Below are 20,594 nucleotides of genomic sequence, written 5' to 3'. Positions count from 1 at the left end.
TGCACTGGGGTCTCTGCTGGAGCGGGGGTCAAGGGAGTTGAGGAGGGGAGCGAGGGAAGCCTAGGACTCTCATCAGCTTTCTCCTTATCTTTCTGCTGGCGGTCTTTGGTGTCTCCGTGTGCGATGAAAGGCTTAACCCACAGCGGGGGCTTCTGGGTTGTCTTCCCACACCGTAACATAGGGTACTTGTTCTGGCCGTCCCCCTTCACCCTTACGGCAGACCTGGTCTTTAATCTGCAAAATTAAGTCAAGGTTAAAGGTTCTGTCCTTCGGCCACCCGACACCGAAAGTGGGCCATTCGGAGGTGCAAAGCGTCACCCACTCCTTTTTGCGGACTTCCATCAACAAACTGCGGGCGATCTCTTGAACCTCCTTCCGGTGTCCTAGAGTCAGGCTTAAAGGTGTCGTTAATTGTTGTTCCATGGCGACAGTTGGGGGAGACAGTGAAAAACAAAGAGCGACAAAAACAGCGACACACAGAACACAAACCACAAGCTGCGCGGCGACAGACTGAGACAAAACCAAACCTAAAATCTCAGAAGGGAGCGGCCGACTGGCCAGGCTCTCCCCCGGAAGAAGGGAAATGCTCTCTTTCCCCTCTTCCCAGACCACCACTGGAGCATCCTCCAGGGTTGAACCAGGGGTCTCAGGACACGTCTGTCTCCCCCACTGGTCCAGTATTCTCAATACTGAGCCTGTACAGGCGCCCCAGGACGGATTCCACATCGCCCTGGCAGACAAAGACAAATAGTACAAACCACAATTACAATAATACACAAGTAAGCGAACTTACCTCCGTCAGGCCGATGGAGTGTGGGAGTCTGGGGTCCCCCAAATCCTGGACGAGCCCCCAAATGAAGGACCCCGAAAGCGGTGTCCTTTTGTGACGACCCCAGAAACACAGACTCCAGACCAGACGATGCAAAAGGCAGGAGGCAGTTTTATTTCATTTGCGCAAATGGGCCCTCTTCTGGCTGCCGCAAGCAGTGGGGGGCAGAGAGGAGCCCTGAGCAGCTATCTCACACAGCTTTTAAGGGGCAAAACCACAAAATTAACATACCATAGGGTGGCGTAAGTTTATTGGGCAACTACAAGGGGAGGAGGTCATCGAGGAGGAGGAGACACGGGGGGCTACGTGCCCTACGTGTCTAAGCTTGGACAAGGGGAGGGGGTCATTGAAGAGCAGAAAGGGGTGGCTACGTGCCCTATGTGCCTCGCAGTTTCTTTGTTAAGCTTGAACAAGCATAGGGGAGGGGGGTCGTTGAGCGGTGAGGAAGTATAGTCAATGGAAAAGTACTGGGTCGAAGTTCCTGTTTTTCTATCTTATCAAGGCCACTTTTAGGGTGGCTCTCGGCGGCTCTCGGCCGCTCCCTTCAGATACATGTGATTGCATTTAGGGTCCACCTAGGTAATCCAGGCTACTCTTCTGCATCAAAAGTTTCATCACATCCCAAAAGACTTTTTTCAAATAAATTTCAAATAAGTCTTTTTTTTCAAATTAGCTTTTTTTCTTCAAATAAGTTCACATTTACGTACTCCATAGAGTGGTATCTCGTATATTATGGGGGCCATTTTTCAACCTACCAAAAATAACAACAAAAACTGAAAAAACAAAGCATGAGAAATCCCTGGGATAAGGGGTTATTGAAGACTGAGATGAGCTGATACTGTGTTTCAATTGAAGGCAGCAAGGAAGATTGAGAATGATCCTTATAGGTGGCACGTAGGAGGAAGCTTCTGAAACTCCTATCCTGCTTCATTGCAGGAATCTAAGGAAGCATCTGCAGTCACAGATGCCAGAAGACCTAGGTTAACAGCAGATATCGGGGATGATAGGGTTGATTGATGCTGTATGATTCCCAAGTCTGCTAATAACCAACTGAAAGCCTTTTGTGACTGAGGACTGGACTTTTATTTAAAAAAGTAATAATTTTAATGAAATGAAACTAACAGGCTAAAAATGGAATAGTGAATATTCAGAGGGAACCAGGCATAGTAAGGGTAACTATTTTTTCATGAAACTATTTTGTGTATGTCCAGAGACATATACCTATTTGATAGGGAGATAAAATATATTTCTTATTGATTATAAGGGTATAAGGGTTAAGGAAAATGGAAGTTACTGAACTGGATGATGCAAACATTAAATCACCTCATTAAATAACTTAGCCACTTGAGTATAGAAAATAAGTCTTTTGTAATCAAATATTTCCAAAGTCAAAGTCTGGCTAGTGAAGAGGCTGCATGTAAAGGTTTGTTTCTCTGAATCTCTACCACCTGTCTTCCCTCTAGCAACTTGCCTAGGAACCAATATCATTCTTTTCAAGAGCTGCAATTGGGCAAATATTTACAGAAAGAAGAGGAGCTGGGAGACAACACAAAGGCTGAGAAGTCTACCCCAAGAAGTGTGGATCCCATAGAATCCCATTCAATCTCTAAAGGAGCTCTGGGAAACCCCTGAAAGAGCTGTCAGCATAAACAAAATCCTCCCACACAGTTAGTTTCAACTCTGAGAGCTCAGAGAGGTGGGGGTCTTGGCTGGGGAGAGGCAGACTCAGGTCCCACAGAGGAAGAGAGCTAAGGCAGTTCTAGCAGCATGTGGATTTTGAGGGAGGACTGAATTTTATTCTCACAATAGAAGAGATAGAGGAGCCTCTGTTCTGTTCTGCACCTCCTTTCAGCTAGAAGAGGCCTTAGGCAGGGCTGTTGGATATAGTGTTTACTGACTATGCCTCTAGAATCTGAAGATGAGGCTACATTTCAGGTGACTAGATCCAAGTGAGTAGAGGTCCCGGGCATTTTCCAATTCAGAGTTAGGACTGGAAGGACTGCTGCACATCAAGGGGAGTGCCCACAGATATCTCTCTCTGCTATTGACCTAGGAGGCCAAAGGCATGGCTAATAAAGTGCCCTCTCCTCATATACCTGTTGGGATCTCAGGGAGATGGTGTGTTTAGATGGCAGGACACATGCTCAGTTTAACCTAAAGAAGTGATCCCAGGTCCTGTCAGGAGTAAATATGAATACCTTTTGGGTGACTGAGGATACCTACCTCAGAACAAAGAGGAATCCCTGTAGAAACTTGCCTGAATCCCATAGACAGCCCTGGAGACTTAGGGTAGTGCTAGAAGGCCTAAGGATCCAGTCAATTCTCATTTGGTTGCCTGTGAGAGGAGACAATGAGCCTCAGTTCCACATAGGGAGGAATTTCAGGCCCTGTTGGGAATCACTGCAACAACTCCAAGGAAGGGCTGAGTGACATAGTGAGGTAGATTAAAGAGTTCACAACCCCATCTTTCCCCTGCTGTCAGCACTACAAAACTCCAGGTATGCTGTCCAGATGTTATGTATAGTGACTTCTGTCCTTGGAGTCTGAAGCTTCATTAGAGGGCTGTGGAATCAGCTTGGCAGATGGAAGTTTTAGGTGCTGAGAAGTGTCAAGGTAAAGCTCCTGGGAGGACTAAGATTTGTCAGTGCAGAGAGAAGATCCCCACTGAGACAGAGTGTGCTGGAATGAGAAGGCCACGGCAAGATGGCTGCTGGCAAGCGAGCATCAGTTACTCAGGAATGGTTTTGGAAACCACATGGAAATGGAACCTGCCTGGCAACAGGCTGTGATTGGTTAGGGCATAAACCACCCCTTGAACGGATTGACCGCCTCAGCTATATAAGATGCTGTACCAACTGAAATAAAGGAGTCTGCGGGCTGCTTGCCTCTGGCCTGCTTTCACCCGACTCCCGGGGTCCGTGTGGTGACTACGCGCCTCTTACCCAACCATGCTCCTCCTCTCAGAATGAATCAACGTCAACATCTGATGCCAACATGGCTGGGAGAGAGACAGCGTGTCGGACTTGGTGAGGTAGGCCCCTCATTGCTTTGTGTGCTGTTTGGTTCTGTGAGGGTGAGCACAGAACCCCCTCCTACACCCCTTTCCTTGTCCTTGTCCTCGATCGAAGTGACCCCATGTTAGGCACACACCACCCAGAAGCATAATGGCGCTTCTCAGCTCCTCCTTTCACTTTTGGGTCACCTGGCGAATTCACATAAGGGACTGATCACCTCAGAATTTGGAACCAAGTCATCTTCCCTGACTCGAGAGAGGTGACACTCCAGAGACACTGTGTGGGCATACGGCCTTGACCTAACAAATCAAGGAAGTCCTGTCCTGTTCTGTCCATGTCCTGTCCACTAAGCACAGGACACGCTTACGATCTGATACACCACTGTCTGTTTATCTAACGTAGGGAACCCCTGCACAATGCCATCAGCTGCTGAGGTGCTAGGAATTTGCTTTGTTATGGCAGCAGTGTTGTGGGTATCTTTCCTTTGGCTAGAGTTGGCATGGTGCATCACTCTTAAGTGCTCAAACATAGGAAAGATACTCCCCTCTCAGAAGCCCACACAGATTACCAAACATAATGAATCTGTGAGTGATAAGAGCCTGACACTCCAGGCCTCTGCCTCACAGGCAACAGTTGATGACTTGGGGAGAAAGAAAGAGCTCCAACAGTGAAAATGACATGACAGCAGACAATGCAGCAATGCCTAGTCAGCCACCCCCCAAATATCCATGGGATGAACTTACACAACCTCGAGGCAATGACCCAGACGAGGTCATCCCACCTGCACCCAGTGAGGATCCCCATAGTTGTGGCAGTCCCTGGGCACCCCAAGCTCTCAAGGTAGGCACTAGACTCCATCCCACCCGCATGTTTGTGGTTAATGTAGGAGTGGACAAAAAATTCAGGCCCTGGATTCCAATGCCTATAAAAAGGCTTCTGCTAAACAAGAGCTGAGGATATGCTTGTGTCTTTCCAGACACTGTGGGACAGCCCATTTGGGTACCAGCCAGAAACATCAAACCTGCAACTGACAGTCAACCAGAACCAGCTGTACAAGACTGAGAGTCCGCTTTGTTATCAGACACATCTGCCCTATCATCCTACCCTGAGGAACTGCCCATAGCCACATCTGTTACTGTTTTATACCCCACTAGCTCTGGTCAGCCACTCAAATGGCCCATAGCCTATGTGCAGTCACCCCATTCCTGATTACCATTGTTCCTCATTCCTACCCCATCTGAGCAAGCACTCCTGTGGTCTCCTGTTTTGAGGGCTGGTTAGTCAACGAAGGGTAAGATCTCCTGGGGGACAACCTAAGACAGCCACGTATGGAGACCACATGGAAATGGGGTCAACAATGGTATGGACAACAATCATGCCTCCTGTTGCTCAAAAATAAACAAAAAGGGAGAAATGTGGTGGAATGAGAAGACCATGCCAAGATGGCCACTGGCAAGCGAGCGTCAATTACTCAGGAATGGCTTTGGAAACCACATGGCAATGGAGCCTGCCTTGGCAACAGGCTGTGACTGGTTAGGGCATAAACCGCCCCTTGACAGGTTGGCTGCCTTGGCTATTTAAGCTGCTGTACCAACTGAAATAAATGAGTCTGTGGGATGCTTGCCTCTGGCCTGCTTTCACGTGACTCCCAGTGTCTGTGTGGTGACTCCACGCCTCTTGCCCCCACCTTGCTCCTCCTCTCAGAACAAATCCACAGCAACAATGTAGCTCCTGTCATTGGCCCTGAGAAACTCTAGGAAGGCCATGAAGCAGAGGGACCTCCACTCCACCTCTCCTCAGGGAGATGGATACTGTGACTTAAGGGAGGGAATTTCAGGTGAGTAAAATTGAGGTGGTCCAAACCCTGTCAAGAGTAGTTATGACCACATTGAAGAGGACTGACAGTATCTCCCTGCCCTAGAGCATGAGCTCCACAGAAACGCATCCTGCCCTACTGCCAGCCCTGGGAGACCTCTGGCTGGAGTAGCTGGTTGTGGTGACTTTTGCTTTTGTCTCAGGGAGCTAAGGGTCTTGCTCTGAGGAGGTAATGACAAAGGAGATGTGGGGAAAGGGGAAAACTGTAGCCCCAACAGGTGTAAAGTTGAATATCCTGAGAGTGCCTCGACTCCAGAACACATGGGTCTTAGCCACTGATGTTAATTAACACTGGGAGACCCTGAGCAAGGGTGATTGGCTGTGGCAGGCTACCACCTCTGTTATCGATGTGTGAGAAGGGGGTTCCTTTAAGAGAAAAGAGGCCTTGGACTGAGGGAACAGTCAGGTCAATCCAGGTGAGAGATAGGGTAGGTTCTATCAGCAGCAAAGATAAATAACCTGAGGGTCCTCTCATCCTAAGGAGCCTGATTGAAATCCTTGGGGTCCCTGCTATTAGCCCTGAAAGATCCTAGGAAGAATGCCCAGATATGGTTTATTCTGACTTCTGCCTTGGGAGTTTAAGAGAAAGAAGGATTTATTTTATGGACATAGCCTCAGGTCTTCACAAGAAGGAATCCCAGGTATTGCCACACACCAATGTGTGGATGTTGAGGAAGGACTAAAAGAATATGAACCCCAAAACAGATGAGGCTTCAGCCTTACTATCAGCCCTGGGGGCAGCAGGCAGAGGTAACTCCTTATGGTACTGTATTTCCTGCCTTTCCCTATGGGGTGGTCTCAGGCAAGTAGGATTTTGTTAATGACATGTCAGCAAGGAAAAGAGACACAAGGCAGTGTGAAAGAGGGGCCCCATGTCTCCTATCATGGGGGAAGTTCCATCATTCCTTTTTCTGGGTCCTTACAAGTCTTCCTCCACTGTTAGTCTTGGGAGGCCCTGGGGCAATGGTGGCCACATATGGGAGGTTAACTCCCACATTGGTAGTCTCTTGGGGATCTTGGACAGGGCAGGAATCAGTTCAGCAGAGGGAAGAGTCCTAGACCATTGTAAGCATCAAGATGAGGACTGAGGTGACATTTCTATTTCAGAATTGACCAAAGATGCTTTCATCAAGAGGTCCTATATAGGATGTGGATAGAAGTGGAGGACCCACACTTCCTCCTCCTTGTGTTGTGGGAAAATGACAGCAAAGAAATCATTATTATTATTGCCTCGGTTCTTTGTCTCACATGGAAAAAGAATTTCCAAGTGGACAAGGTGAAGAGAAAAGTGGGATTTAAAGATTCAAAAGCAAGATTTATTAGAGTCAATCACCTCCAGCCAGAGTGGCATGGAGGGGGGCTGCAAGAGAAGCAAAACCCAAAGGACCCCATGGTACTGGGGCTTTTAAGTGCAATTTTGGGGACAAAACTGTTAATCAATAAGGTGGGGGCAAGTCCAATGAAAGATCTGATTGACAATTCTTTATCCTGTTTGGCTTACTCACAATAAAACAAAAAACCACCACAGGGTGGGATACCTAATTTGTTTTCATAATTAACTGTAATCATCACTAACTTGCTATTTTCATGGTAAATTTGGAAATTCCGAAGGAAGGAGGGCAGATATTTGGTTCTTGCTAAAGATAACCTTTTTGGGGAAAGCAAGCAATCTATATCCCAAATTCCACTGGGACCACCCTGACTGTCTATTAACCCATCTGACTCCTCACATTTGGTCTCAGGAACTTAGCAGATCAGTGCATCAGATCCTACCATGGAAAATATTAGGACATGGAATGAGCACTGAGGGAAACATCTATCCCCAGAGCAAGGGGACCCCAGAGTCCAGTCAACTTCTCTTACAAATGACATAGAAAGCAGGGCAATGTTTTGCAATCTCCTGTCTGAAGGCCTCCTCATTTCCTCTTAGTAGAAGAGCTCCACATACCCCAGAATAGAGGGAGCCCTCCTTTGCCCAATCCCATTCACCCTATTGACAGCCTTAGAATCTGTGGGTTGTGTTATCTGGCTGCATCCTGAGGAACTGTATAATTTCCTACTTCAGGTTCTCAGGGGACAGGACACTTGTGAGGCCCTAGAACACCACCCAAAGGGAAGGCCTGTAAATGGGCCTTTGTCAGAGCTGCTAAGGGTGAGCCTTTTCTCTCTTTCTGCCAGAGTGTGGAATTCCATTGCCCACATACTTTTCAGCTTTTCCTGACACCAGTCGTGTTGCCTCATTGTCAGAAAAGTCGGTGATGCAAGCTTGAATAAGGCCTTCATGCCCAAAGAGAAGCACAGGGCTTGGTGGTTACACAGGTTCTTCGAACTAAAGAAATAGTAATCATAGCTTCCTGCCCTCTGCTTTCTGTTCCTAGGCACCCCACAGGAAATGCCTGGTGCTAGAGCACTAGGTCCTCTGGGGAGTCCACAGAGATTCTGCTTCTACCCTACTATCTTCACAGCCATTCCACTGAGACAATCTAATGACCTTTTCAGAAACCCGGAAGAGAAGGTTCCAAGTACCTTGCAGATCCACTCAAATCCTAAGGTCTTTCTCAGTAACATGTTGGATGAGAATGTAGTTAAGTTGTGAATTCTCAAGTGTCAAGTTTGCAACAAAGGAGTTCATCACAGAGGTTGAAATGCTGTAGAGTGTCATCAAATAGCATGGGGTGACTTCTTTGTAACCTTCAAGAGCACCTGTGAATGTATGGACGTGGTATTTGGCATTGATGTGAAACAGGTGTATCCCATAAGTCACATCTATATGCTCCTCAAAAGACTAGGTCTCATCTCCAATGGGAGATTGAGCGATAAACAATACATACCCAAGAGCATTCTCCTGATACCTATTTTGGGCACAATCATCCAAGAGGGCAATTTATCCTCTGAGGAGATCTGAGCCCAATTGGGATCCAAACACTGGTGGAGATCTTGTTAAATAAAACCATTGTGGAGGTTGTGAATTAGATGGACTCGGGAAAGGGGTATCTAAACAAAAAAATCCTCAATAAGGTTCAGAATTTCAGCAAATCCAACTGAGGATCCCTCGGAACTTTTAGAAGGAGTCTATTTGGTTTATAGACAATACACAGATGTAGACCGGGAGGCTATAGAGAAGTTGCAGAAAGTTATTATGAGCTTGATTGAGCAGAGTGCTCCTGATATTCAAAGAAAATTACAATGAGTGGTAGGAGCCATTGGTATGAACCCCTCTTAGTGGGTATTGTTTTTAAAACATTTAACGTGAAGGGAGAAAAGAAAATGAGACAAGTTACTATACTGTTTACAGGTCCAGCCCTGAAAAGGGGAAGGGCAGAGGACAGGTGAAAGCCCCCAAGTGACAAATCAGGAAGATGAAATGGAAGAATTGTTTCCCCGACAAATCTATAAGAAAATAAGTAAAATTGTGCAGGCAGACAGGACCCCTGGAAGGGCCTTACACAATACTCTTGTGCCTATTCATGTAAAAGACAATGTTGGAGCCTCTTTGAAAAAAAACAGTATCCTTTAAAAGAAGTATTAAAAAGATTCAGCCCACATTGAGTAAGTTTCTAAAAATTAATACAGCCTTGTCTGTCCCCCTATAATACACCAATTCTCTAAGTAAAGAGACCCTGCCCCAATGAATACCAATTTGTTCAAGACCTCTGGCCAAATAATGACATTGTACAGGATATCCATTCTATAGCTCCCAACAAATACACACTGCAAATGGCAGGTCTAGGTGATTACTGATGGCTTTTGGTACTGGGTTTGCAAGATGCCTTTTTCTGTGTTCCCCGGATTGAAGAAACACAATTATCTTTTGCCTTCAAATTGAAGGATCCTAAGACTAAGGTCACTACAGAATTCTTCTGGGAAGCATTACTATAGAAATTTAAGAATTCACTTACTTCATATAGTGAAATTTTGGCAAAGGACCTAATATTCCTTTCACCAGACCAAGGGGTCCTCTTCCAGTTTGTGCATGACTTATTGATAACCAGTAATGGCTAATCTAATTGCTGCCTAGCTAACACCATACAGGTGTTCAAATATTTGGCACATGTGAATATAAAATATCCCCCCTGAAAGACTTAGATATGTAAACAACAGTTTTTGACTATATTGACTTTCAGATGTGTCAAAGAACTCACAGTTTGCTGGCTGATAGAAAGCAAGTTATAATGACCATCAAAGTGCCCAGTAATGGGGCAACTCTGTGATTTGTTTTTTTTTTGTTTGTTTGTTTGTTTTTGTTTTTTGGGTTTTTTTTTTTTGGTATATGGCAGATTTCTTGTGCATCTGGATTCCCAATTCCAGTCTCATTGTTAAACATCTATATGAATCTCTGAAAGGAATAGACTCTGACCTATTGTTTTGGGCAACTGAGTGCCCACAGACATTTGAAATCTTGAAAAACTAGTGAGAGCCTCAGCCTTGGGTTTTGGGACTTTTTAATCTCTGAAAGTTTTTCAGACTGTAAGTGCATAAAAAAGAGGGATTGGATTGGGGGGCTTCAAACACTGATAGACATCCTGAAGACTGCTGAATACATACCTTCTTAAACAACTAGCACCAACTACAGAAGGGCTGGCCTTCAGGCAGTATTGGCTACTGTGCTCTTCTGCAGAAAGCAGGAAGTTTCACCCTCAAACAACCTATTACTCTGTGTGTGTCCCATCAACTTTTGACCTTACAGAAACATAAAGGAGGTTTCTGACTTACAGCAGGAATCCTAGGAAAATATCAGACCATCTTGCTTGCTAACCAAAATGTTATCCTTAAAACCTCCTGTATTCTAAATCCTGTTACTTTGCTTCCTGTGACTGATGATACACACTTGAAACATAACTGCTTAGAAATTCTGGAGACTGATTTTTTTTTCCTTCTAGCAGAATGGACTTCATGGACCAGCCTCTGTCAGATCCTGACTGGAATATGTTCATTAATGGAAACAGCATCATGGAAGCTGGATAATGAGTAGTAGGATATACCATTTATCATGGTGGAACAAGTGATTGAGGTAAAATCCTTGTCCAAGGTAACCTCAGCCCAGAATGCTCGATTAATTGGCCTGATCCATGCACTGCAATTATCCAAGGGATAAAAGATAAACATTTACACAGACTCAAAATATGCTTTTGTGATAGTCTATGCTTGTGGAGCTATTTAGAAAGAAAGAGAACTGTTGATGTCTGGAAATAAAGATGCTAAATATCCTGCAGAATTTCAGCATTATTAGAAGCCATGGCTATGTCAGCACAAGTGGGTATCATGTACTGCCTGGGATACCAAAGCATTGAGACCTATCTCACAAAGGGAAATCAAGCTATGGAGAAGGCAGCAAAGAAAGCAGCTAGACAGCCTTGTTTCCTAGGACCTCTGTACCTTATTTGGATTTGGAGGACTTGAAGTCCCATTGCACTGAAGCTGATGAGAAGTGTTCAAATGATTGGAGTGTGACTTAATGGGATGATGTCTCCAGATGGAGACTCAATTCCCATGACCTGACTTTTTTTTTTTTTTACCAGAAGCGTTAGTCTCTCCTTTCCTTAAACATTTACATGAATGCACCCACTATATGCTTTCATTGATTTTTTACTTCTTTCTCTAAGGGGGCTCCACCTCTGGAAGACTACTCAGCAAATCAGTCAAAATTGTCAGTTGTGCATTTTTAACAATCCAAATACTTAAAGAATTCCTCTAATCAAGGAAGTAATGTAAGATCAGTTACCTTTTGAAAAACAGCAAATGAACCTCACCCAAATATTCAAAACCACAGGAAATGATGTGTTTGCTTGTCCATGTAGATACCTTTTCAGGATGCATGGATGCCTACCTGACAGAGCCTCTGAAATGACTCATTTACTTTTAAAAGACTTGATCCTGAGATATGGGCTCCCTGCGTCCACTCAAAGTGACATTGAACCTCCCTTTACATTTGGAGGTTATTCAACAAGTAAGCAGGACTCTGTAGATTAAATGGAAGCAGCATGTATCTTGTAAGCCTCAATCAACAGATAAGAAGGAAAAATGAATCATAACCTAAAGAAGACTATATATAGATTGTGCCACAAAATTCACTTGAAATGGGTCAATGCCTAGAGTGGGCTTAAATTAAGCCCTAATGATATTGTGTATGGGGAGGCCTTTTCAGGTATCCCAAGGCAGGTTTTCTTTTTCTGTCATGGAGACAAAAACCAGTATGTACAATAGCTAAGTCAAATACTATCCTTGATTCACAAGTTTGCTTCTTCTAAGTCTGCGCCCTCCCTGGAATAACCACTGCAGCCATTCCAACCTGGGAATCAACTGTTGTTAATAGCTTGGAAGGAACCAGGGGTCTAAACAAATTGGTTGAGAATGTCAAAGGATCTTATGATGTCCTGCTCACCACTCACATATCTGTGACATCATGGGACCAGGATTAATTTGTGTACTGAAAAAAGACAGAAGAGGTTACCTCGTATTGGGAAAATCACCTTGTATAGGACCTCAAGTATCTTTGACAAAGAAAGAAAGAGGAAAAATTGGGAGGATAAAAATCTTAATTGTTTTATCTTTACTGGTCCTGCCCTTTCATCCATCAAAATAGAAGGACAATTCCTTAGGACGGATCACTCAAATCTTAGCCTCTTCTACTCACGTTGTAGAATATTGAATTTGTATCCCAATCTACAGTTGATCATGGCGACATTTTAGTTCACCTGGTATGAACTAAATTTCTTCACAGTCCCTGTTGTAAAATGGGTCTCAACAATCAAAATTCATACAGTCATGTACAGAGTTAGAATCATCTGTGTTCCTCAAGAGAGACAGGGAAAACTTCCCTGTTCAAAAACTCCCCTGTCTGTGCAACTTCAGAAAGTTTTTTTAAAGGGCAAAAGGTAGTATTTACTCCTCAGTTAAATGCCAGATGATCCCACTATCAGGGAATGGGAGAGTACCTATGTGTAACTAACTAACACTTTTCCAGCTGCAGGTGATATCAACAACTGGAACAAGCAGGGTTAATGACTGGCTAGTTTCTGCAAAACTCTGAGGACAAACTGTGTTTCATTGTTTTGCACCTGCTGGCTATGTTTTCATTTGAAAAATACATGGAGTCCTTTTGGCTAATGATAGTATATGTTTTCTCTGATTTGTGGTAGGTAATATATGCAGGATAAAAAATCCCTTGAATGTATAAGAATGAAATTGACATGATTTATTATTTATAGTCATTGTCTATATACTTGTAGAACAGTGGTTTTTCTACTTTTTACTTGTTGAACACTGTATTTAGTGGAACATTTACCCTGTGGTTATAAAGTGTATTTAAAACATGTTACCACAAAAAAAAGAAAGAAAAAGAAACAAAGGAAGAAGGAGTGAGAGAATTTGGGAGGGGAGGGTCATGATATTCTTAGCATTATATCTATGAAATACATGAAATCTGTTCTCTTTATATTAATAAAAAAGTCTGCTACAAAAAGCTCTTCCTTCCCTATGCAGTGGCAGTGTTTATTAGCAGTGATAGTCATTCCCTTTACTTTACACACAGCAGCAGAATGTAAGCACTAGGGAATGTTGCTAAAACTGTTAACTGGTCATCTGGGATCTGTGAAGAAATATTCCTGGCAAGGATCAATGTTTCTTTGGTTACGCCCTACCACCTTTGTAGGGAGTAGCATCCAACCAACATGTGCTCTGGAACCTTTCCTAGACCCTAACCATTATAGCAAATGAACATGCTAAATCTTTAGCCAATTTGAAAATTTCTCTACATTCCTTAAGAAAACTTTTTCTTGAAAACCATGTGGCTCTAGACCACATACTGGCAGAGCAAGACTCTGTAATTGCTATTTTTCCTGCAGTACTTACATTAATATACATTCTAAGGTTAAAACCTTGGAAATTACAAGATCAGATAATAAGCCATTTAGCTTCAACAGACTTGGGATCATTATACCCCATTCATTGAAAGATTGGGCCAAGGGACCAGGATTTCAGTTTCTTACATATTCTCAGGGATACTTGCCAGTCTGAAATCCATTCTGACTGAAATCTTTAAGATGGGCATGACTGATGTCATCCTCTCTTGGAGCCCCCTCCTGGCTGTTGTGGCAGAAGGTTTCTGACTTACATAAACCTTGGTTTGCTCACACACAAACACAAGAAGTATGTCTGTTTTGCTAATAATGGTTGGAGTATACATTGGATTCAGGTTCCTAAACTCTGCATAACTCCTCACATGGCTATATATATATATATATATATATCAACAGATACAATCTTTCCATTCTCCAAATTCAACAGGAAGTAGAGAGATGTCATCACCCATGCCCCCATAGAAATGGAAGATAGAATTGACAACTAGAATTTGTAAAAGAGGTTGGATGTTAAGGTTTTAACCTACTGTCTCCCTGATTGCTAGCAGCCTGAATGAACTCTTACTTTTATCCAAATCCTTCTCTGAGTTACTGATTCTCATGTGGCATGGATCAGGCATCTCTTTTTTGTTATCTAGAAAAGTCTAACGTAGCAATCAAAGAAGAATTTCCTTAGAAAATGAAAAAGCCCAGCAAGAAATAGAAGAAAGAAATGTAAAAGATGACTATGTCTTGGGTTCACTTATCTTTTTAGTCCACTGATATGTAAAATTAAGTGATATTAGACTTATATTTGTTTATTAAAGAGCAAGGAGAAGTTAAATATTGAATGAAACACGTTTCTCATTGGCTCATTTATTTCCTAAATGTTAATTGCACATGTACTCTTTGGAAAATGCTGTGTAAGTTGTGGAGATCTCAGAACAAGCAAGGCACACCTCTAACCATAGAACTGTAGAGTTTGGAAGCAGAAATAAGGACGATGATGAGAGGCCCCCTCAGACTTGGGGAACAAATAAAAGGAGGACATGTGAATGTGGAACTCCAAATGACAAGAGTCCAGTATAAATGTTCTGAGCCAAGGCAGTTTGGGACTTTGGGAAACAGCAATGCATTCTGTGGGAGTTAAGTTTAAGCCATGCTTCATGCTGGCAGCAGTCAGCCTCTTCGATGGTATGTATTACAGTTGAGAGAATTGTCTGAAGTGGAAAGCGGCTCCTTTTGATCATGGATAATGCAAAGATAAATCTTTCTCTGTGGCAGATGTAGAATGTTGCTTTGCTCTTGACCTAGTGCAGTTGAACATAGCAAAAGAACTGTTTGATTTATACTCATTATCTTGCAAGGATTTCCTGAGAGATAAGGGTGACTCTCCAATTGAAGTGAGACTCAGAAGCCTCTAGGTTGGCAGTATTTTTCCCTGGCCTGGGAGAACCAAAGACCACCCTACTAAAACAATACTATAATTAGGTTATCTTGAGTTCAATTTGGCCAAATCTAAGTAAGGACAAGGTACTTGATAGAGGTGAAATGAACAAAATAGTGTTTTTAGATGGAAGTGAAGCTGGGAAAGAAGGAAAGAGTTGATCTTTGACTTAAATCTAGGAGTTGAGTTGAATCCAGTGGGGGAAGACTAATCCACACCTAAATTAGATAATGTATCCTTTAATAGTGAAGATATATTGAGTTTTATTTAAAAATCACCATTTTTGACTGTTTGGGGTTCCAATGTCCTAGGATATTGTATATTCTTTGAGATTTTCTGACTCACAAGACAACTCCCAGAGCGGTGTACATGATATTAGATATGACCACCATTTGTCAGTTGCTCAGCTGAGCTGCCAAAAGAACTGAGCTTTCAAGTATAGCCAATTAAAAGGTAAGCCAGAAATGATAGTTAAGCCTCTAATCACTTGCTGTGATACAAGTGTAAGCAATAGTCTAAAGACAGCAACAATGCCAATGTCTCCATCTCCATTTCCCTCCATGGAACATCACACAGGTTGAGGGCCAGGTGGATCAGCACAAATGTGGTGGTCAGCTCACTGCTGAGGGAGCGCCGAGCAAAACACTCTGGCAGTTGTGTTGGCCCTAGGATCAGGGGAAGAGAGAGTAGAAAGGTTGTGGATAAGAAAAAAAGTAGATAGGGAAAAGTGTCTAAAAGTATTTCTCTTCCTACTCTAAAAGGCAGCCTCAGCGGAGACACTTGAAGGAGTTCTCAAACAAGGCCTCAGGAAAAGAGACCTGTAAGTATAATACAGGGATGAAACACCGGCTGGAGGATCCTGAGACCTTGGCTGCAACTCCCTCCAGAGACGGGACTGCAAGGCATCAGTTGTGTACCAAGGTCTGTGTGAAAAGGGCAACTTTCCCCCTTGCTGCCAGTCAGGTAAAGCCTTTCTAATTGTCTATGGTCTGGCCTAAAAATTCATTCTAGAGCTTTTGAATTTTTAATTATTTTTATTTTATTGGGAAGGCAATGAGGGGAAGAGGAAGAGGAATAGGGAGAGAAAGAGAAAGATTCTATCCATTGGTTAACTCCTGAAATGCCTCCAATAGCCTCCAAAGCCAGGAGCCTGGAACTCATCTAAGTTTCCCACATGGGTGGTAAGGAGCCAAATACTTGAGCCATAAATACTGTCTCTCAGGGTGTGCAGTAGCAGGAGAGGAGCTTGGATTCTAACCTAGGCACTCCAACATGGGATGTAGGCATCTTAACCACTATGATAAACACCTACCCCATTTTAGGGTATTTAACCAGGAGGCAAAACTCCTCGCTGTTCACTAAAGATGCAATACATTGCAAGCACTGTTCCAGGTGCTTTTTGCATAGGTCAGACATTCCTGAAGTCCTGCTGGACTTGACTTTTCAGACTCAGTTAACAGATGAGGAACCTAAAGCTCACTGTATCTGACAATTTGCCCAGTATCACATAGCTGCTAAGTGACAAGGCTGACTTGAACTCTGGTCTGACTTCATCTACAGATAATTCTGTTCCAAGGACTTCTAACCGTAGGCCAACCTTCTGTCTCTCACATCTTCTAATTCATTTCTCTCCTGAGTAGTCCATAATATTCGTCATGCCAAACTAGAAGGGCCCTCTACCAGGCTACTAAAAGCATACCTAAAGAAGGAAGGCAACAATGAGAATGAAACAAGATTTGCAGGTTATTAACCTGGAGCCCTCCTATCTGAGCCCCTGGCTTCCTTGAGAGCTGACTCTGCCCAGGAGCTGACATTTCTGCCCAGTCCCAACATTTTCCACCAGTACAGCACCCTTCCCCTTGTGTTTCTCGTATGCTGGCCTGTCCAACTCTGGACACTGTGATGCTCATCATTACTGTAGCCTGCTCTGGTGGCTGTGTCTTGCTCCCAGTAAAACAGACCAAAATCACTGACAGAGCATTTCTGCTTGACCCAGAAGCCTCTGGCTATACTTTGCCTCACCTGGAACCCCTCTAATAGTAACATCCCCTTCAATTTAAAGGTTCAATTTGGGCAGTGGCATTTAGAAGCCCGCTCATCTGTCCTTGGTCTCTTTAACACACTAGAAGTGTTTTCCAAATGGGCTGTGAGTAGAGCCTTATTTGCACATAATCTACTAGACTGGGGCATATAACCCTGAATTAAGAGGGAATTTTTTAAGCCATATTTGCAGTAGTATTTAATGGGATTTCTAATTTGAAACTAGCTGGATAATGCATAACACAGACAAGTAAGTTTAATTAGGCAGTTAAAAATCAAAAACCTCCTTTAGAAGCTGTAGATGAGGAAGACCATGGGAAGTACTGCATAAGCAAACATCTATCTACTAAGGGATTTTCTAAAAATCCGAAAATCTTCCTAGGAGGCTAAAATTAGTTCCTTTCTGAACATGTTAACTCTGATTTAAATAGAAAAAGAAATTAATCACCTCTTCTGCTGCCTTCAGGCTGTACACCTGCCCAAAGGAAAATTTTCATTTGCAGTTTGTCTCAAAGTACCTGTACAGGTGGTTGGGCAAGTTCAGGCATAGAAAATGTAGCAAAAAAGCTAACAATTTAAATTTTTGTGTCTCAAAAGGATAAAGTGGTCAGATTGTTGAGATTATAAATGTTATTGCAAAAAAGCTGTGCGGAAGAGTGCTATTGTATAAAAAAGGGCAAATGCTCCTTGGTAACATTGCAAGGTCCTTTGAGAGTTAGATGTCATCCTGTGTTTGAAGTTATCTTTTTGAGGCTGCTTCAGAAAATTGATGGAAAAGTAGAATTAAAAGATATGTTTATTTTAGTGCAATTGTTTATCATATACATTTTCATGACTTTTAAATTTTCCTTTGTAGTGGGCACTTTAGAGAAAGTGATGAATTACAAAGTAAATCTGCCTTCCTCCAAGACTGCTCCAAGAAATAAAGAGGATTGCTGTTCTAACTGATTATAACAGCTGCATTTTTTTTCAGTAGCTTCTATGTGACAGCTTTTGGAAGAAACTACAAGTTCTCATGCACATCTTGACTTCCTCCACTTCCTGGGTAGTCCACTTGCTGTTAGGCAGAAGCCAGCACACTATCCCCACGCATCCTCTTGTATTTGGCAACAAATTGGATGACCCCACAATGAAATGTGGAGCTATGAGATGGAAACAGCCTGAATCCCTGGATCACCAGAGTACAAACAGACCCTGTCACTCCACAACAGAATTTATGTGCATAAAAACAAAGTTCTGATGTATGAAGCTAGTTAACTCCTAGCATTTTTTGCTGCATGAGCTAGCAGTTAACTTTGATAGTGTAATGCATAGCTGCTATTACTACTGTAAGGCTATTTAAATATTTTAATTGCAAAGAGTAGTGCATGTATTCTAACTGCAAAATACTCTAAAATAAATCATAATTCTATTTTACAAGGTTCCACCAATATTCAGGCCTCTTCCCATTTAACAGTTAACAATGTGGTGTATATTGTTTTAAACTGCTGAGTAGCTGTGACTCACACCAGGCATTTTGATATGGAATGTGGGCCTTGCAAGCAGCAGCTTAACCTATTGTACCACAATGCCCGACCTAATAGTTCTTGTGCTTTTTAAAGGTGTAACAATGAGAACTTTTTGTGTGATCAAATCATCACTTGTAAAAATAGTGCCTGGCAGAACAAGGACATAAGCCTCAGCCATTCTTGCTCATTGCCCAAAAGATAGACATGGGAATTTATTCCTTGCCCTTGAATCTCAATTGAGTCTATTGCCTTCATACCCCACCCATAGATTCTTTCCAGGTTTCCAAGACCCCCTATGCCACCTGAAAGAAAAGTTCCAGGAATTCACCTCCCCCTACTACTCCCACCCCTGCCCCCATTCCTAGCCCTCCTAAAATATAAAAAGGCCTGGCAAGCCAGCAGTTGGTCACCCACCTCCACTAATTTATTTTCTCTTAATAAATTCGGTATGTCTGTAGATTTGTATACTGCCTTCTCTCTATTATGTGCCTCTTTTCCTAATAGTGCCTGTGTGTGGTTGGTTTGGATTCTACTTACAAGTGAAAGAAAACTTGAAAAATATTTGCTTAATAAGCAAAATTTTTCTTTTTTTTTCACTCACATACACAAAATTATGGAAGTAGGCAAACCTGCTTGAGAAGTAAAATTTCTCAAGGGGTCATCAAGGAATCATTCTATTTTCTTTTCAAAAAACCTTATTTGGTGTTTTTTTGTTTGTTTGTTTGTCCCAAAGTTACAGACCCTCTCCTGCTGGACATTAAAGGAGCCAGTTGGAGGGAATGCTACAGACTCGCTCCTGCTTGTTATCGAAGCACCAGCTGGGTCTAAGCAAACCCATACTGACTCTGGAAACCGAGTCCCCACCTGCCATAGTCACATACCTAAGGCCTATCCTCATACCTAAGATCAGATAGCTGTGTCCTGCCTGAAATTATCTTTAAGTTTTAATTTACTGGGTCCTGTATCATAAAAGTATCCTACTTTGCAGTCATGATTTGTTAATCCCTGAGGGCCTAAGTTAACCCTGTGCTCCCCAAAACTGCCCCAAACTGTCTCAAAACTACCTCACTATTTCTTTGTTAAATTTAAGGTGTAGAAGTAAGGAAAGACAGAGGCTCCAGCTTGACTCTTAAGACATGAATCTAGTCAAGCCTGCATGCATATATCAATTGTCCCTTTCCTCCCAAAGCTTCGAGTATCATTTGGTTTCTGTGGTCTTTGTCCATAATACCCATAAGATACCCCTGTAATTCTTGGAAACATATCATCATTCTAGGAGGAAGAATCAAGAAGGGAAAACCAGAAACATGAGGATTTCTGGTAAACTTTTGTTTTTCTGATGCAGGCAAAAATGATAATATTATTAACTATATAGATGCAAAGTCAGATACCAAAATAAAGCATTATAGCAACAGCAATGGGCAATTTTAATTTGAAATGCATAACACAATATCACTTACACTAACACAGATGAAAAAGAAATAATTAGATATGAATCTAACAAAACATTTGCTATGTTGTTGTGCTGAACGCTACAGTGAAAGAAGAAATAAGAGACCTAAATAAATGGAGAGATATAGCATAATTTTATCGTAATGATTCAACATTAAGAGGGCAGTTCTCTCTGTTCTGACCCATAAATACAAGTTTCACTTATAATTACAATTTGCACACAAAAACAACCTGATTCTAATGTTTATATACAAAAATATAGGAATTAGTAGACTCAAAACATTTCTGAAAAGAACAGTGCTCAAATATACAAATTAACTGATCTTAAGACTTATGATAGAAGCTAGCATAAGCACAGTGGTGTTGATGCTAGTTTGTATACTTATACCACTGTAACAAATATCAGGCCCAGAAAGTGACCTACACAGAACAATAACTTATGACAAAGGTGCAAAGGAAATACAATTTATAATCATTAAATCAAAAGATGCTTGAACAATCAAACATTTACAAGCATAAAATAATCTGCCTTCATAATTTATACTAAAATTAACTAAAACTAATAACCACAAATTAACACATCCAATATGA

At 42.4% G+C, this 20,594-nt stretch overlaps 1 pseudogene; it reads left to right on the top strand.

The window, feature by feature from the left end:
* The first annotated feature begins 4,600 nt into the window (after nt 1-4,600).
* Nucleotides 4,601-20,594, top strand: part of LOC103352059 (ADP-ribosylation factor-like protein 1 pseudogene) — a 52,354-nt pseudogene continuing 36,360 nt past the window's right edge.

This window comes from Oryctolagus cuniculus, chromosome X (genome assembly GCF_051225735.1).
Source record: "Oryctolagus cuniculus isolate XC-2025 breed Fujian yellow rabbit chromosome X, ASM5122573v1, whole genome shotgun sequence".
Classification (NCBI taxonomy): domain Eukaryota; kingdom Metazoa; phylum Chordata; class Mammalia; order Lagomorpha; family Leporidae; genus Oryctolagus; species Oryctolagus cuniculus.
This window is presented reverse-complemented; position numbering and strand designations above follow the sequence as displayed.